This window comes from Chrysochloris asiatica, unplaced genomic scaffold (genome assembly GCF_000296735.1).
Source record: "Chrysochloris asiatica unplaced genomic scaffold, ChrAsi1.0 scaffold00005, whole genome shotgun sequence".
NCBI classification, from domain to species: Eukaryota; Metazoa; Chordata; class Mammalia; order Afrosoricida; family Chrysochloridae; genus Chrysochloris; species Chrysochloris asiatica.
The window spans coordinates 3,289,586-3,292,581 of record NW_006408523.1 but is presented as its reverse complement, the minus strand read 5'-3'; the positions used below and the strand labels follow the sequence as shown (position 1 = coordinate 3,292,581).

Sequence of the window (2,996 nt, the reverse complement as noted above, 5' to 3'; positions counted from 1 at the left end):
GAGAAGTGACCCAACAGGATGCGGAAATCATCGAACAATATCATTAAGAACACATGCAAGTAAAATTTTGTTGAAGATAGTTAAAATGTTCTAAGTTGCCATAAATTCAAGTCAGATTCAGAAGAGGCCATGGAACTAGGGATAGCATTGCTGATGTCACATGGGTCTTGATTGAAAGCAGGGAATACCAGAAAGATATTTGTTTGTGCTTTATTGACTATACAAAGGCTTTTGACTGTGTGGATCATTTATAATCTATGGATAAACATTGCGAAGAATGGGTATTCCAAATATTTAATGGTCTCTAGAGGAACCGTACATAGACCAAGAGGCAGTCGTTCAAACAAACAAGGGGATACTAAATGGTTTAAAATCAGAAAAGACGTGCGCCATGGTTGTATTTTTTTTTTTACCATACTTATTCAGCCTGTATGCTGAGCAAATGATCCAAGAAGCTGAGTTATATGAAAAAAACGTGGCATCAGGATTGGAGGAAGACTCATTAACAACTGCAATATACAGATGATACAACTTTGCTTACTGGAAACAAAGAGGACTTAAATACTTACTGATGAAGATCAACAATTGCAGCATTCAGTATGGATTGCACCTTAATGTAAAGAAAACAAAAATTCTCACAATTGGACCAATAAATAACATCATGATAAATGGAGAAAAGATTGTAGTTATTAAAGACTCCATTTTGCTTGGATCAACCATCAACACTCATGAAAGCAACAGTCAAGAAATCAAACAACATGTTACATTGAGTATATCTGCTGCAAAAGACCTCTTTAAAATGTTCAAGAGCTATCAGTTTGAAGACTAAGGTGTGCCTAACCCAAGTCATAGTATTTTCAATCGCCTCATATGCATGTGAAAGTTGAAGAGTGAATAAGGAAGATGGGAGAAGAATCAATGCATTTGAGCTATGGTGTTGGTGAAGAATATTCAAGGTACCACGGACTGCCAGGAAAAACAAACAAATCTGTTTAGGAAGAAGTACAGTCAGAATACTCCTTGTAAGCAGGATGGTGAGACGTCATCTCTCCTACTTTAGACATGCTATCCAGAGGTACCAGTCCCTGGAGAAGGACAAAATGCTTGGTAAAGTGGAGGGTCATTGAAAAATGGAAGACCCCTAATGAGATGGATTGATACCATGGCCGCAGCAGGGGGTTCAAATGTTACAATTGTGAGGCTGGCACGGGACCGGAGAGTGTATCGTTCTGTTGTACATAGGGTCGCTATGAGTCACACCCAACAGAACTGCATAATAATAATACATACACATATATACATATGCATAGGTGTACGTATTGTTGTTGTTAAGTGCCATCAAGTAGATTCTGACCTATAGTGACCCTGTATAGGGTTTCCAAGGAGCAGCTGAAGAGCTTGAACTGCTGACTTTGTGATTCAAGTTGACTTTGCAGTCCAGAACATTTAACCCACAGTGCCACACCAGGACTCCACACCAGGCGTACATATATGTGCTATTTTATACACACCATATATGTGTACACACAGTACTCATTCATACAAGGTAGCTTCAAAAAGTTCATGAAAGAATTCTATTTTCTTTTCATTCCATTGTTTCACAAACTTTTTGAAGCCTTCTCCTATGGTAGTGTGTGTTTAGTAGCTGCAGCCCAGCTGCCATCTGTCCCTCTCTCCTCTGCCCAGCCCTCAACTTCACAGGAATGTGGAAAGAAAATGAAAACTACATTTCAAATCTGTCCTAAATGCACCTGTCTTCATTAATCTTCATTTGCAACCAAGTCTTCAAACATTCTGAGTAAATTTAATTATTGAAAAATGTTATTTCTCTTCAATTTTAAAGTTTTTCATCGTGCTTACCTAGAAAATCTCTTCTTAACTTTTTACAACAGTGGTCTCATGCTACCTGAAACATTCTAGGGTGGTTATAGAATGGGTAACAGGAAGAGGGCAGTGGAAAAAATGAAGTGAACAGAGGTAAATACTGTTGACTGATGATACCTGGAGTGGATTGTAATCATTGTAATTTCACAAAGTGTGAACTTTGTTGAACATGGAACTGTTGATCTGTTCTGTAAACCTTCACTTAATTCACAACAAGAAGTTAAAAAAAAAAAAAATTGAGAAGCAAAATAAAATGCTTATGCTTTTGGATCCGCCATCCACAGTGGAACCACCACCATGATGAAGATTTTCATAAAAACCCTAGTGGGGAAGACCATCACTCTAGAGACTGAACCCTCAGATACAATCGAAAATGTAAAGAATAAGGAAGGAATTCCTCCTGATCAGCAGAGGCTGATTTTTGCAGGCAAGCAAGTGGAAGATGGACACATCTTGTCTGACTACCACATTCAAAAGGAGTCCACTCTCCATCTTGTGTTAGACTTTGTGGTGGCACTAAAAACAGCAAGAAGTCTTACACTATTCCCAAGAAGAATCAGCGTAAGAGAAAGAAGAGTAAGCTGGCTGTCCTAAAATACTCTAAGGTGGACGAGAATGGCCAAATTAGTCGCCTTCGTCAGGAATGTCCTTGAAAGGAATGTGGTATTAGACTCTTTTGGGTCAGCCATTTTGATAGACATCACTGTGGCAAGTGTTGTCTGACCTGTTGCTGTAAACAAACCAGAAGACAAGTAATTGTGTATGAATTAATAAAAGACATGAACTAAAAAAAAAGTGTTTTATAAACTTCTAGCCTATAAAACTAGAACACGAATGAATGAGAGCTATTAGAATGATTGATCCATTAATGGCAATGACTTCTATCACTTCAGGTTTAAGTCTCTGCTGCCCTTTCCTTGATCACCCACACCACTTCCTCTCCCCTTCTCCATATACAAGAGTTAATGGTCTATAGCCAGCCTGGAGTGGCTGGAAGAACAGAAGATACTTCTTGAAAGAAATACCAACAGGAAAAATACAAAACAATATAGGCAGTCTGACTGAACAAGCAAGTTGCTTGCCCAGGAGACATCAAGGCAAACCCCCTTTCA

General features: G+C 38.6%; 1 pseudogene; it reads left to right on the top strand.

The window, feature by feature from the left end:
* The first annotated feature begins 2,184 nt into the window (after positions 1–2,184).
* Positions 2,185–2,640, top strand: LOC102827180 (annotated as a pseudogene).
* The last annotated feature ends 356 nt before the right edge of the window (positions 2,641–2,996 follow it).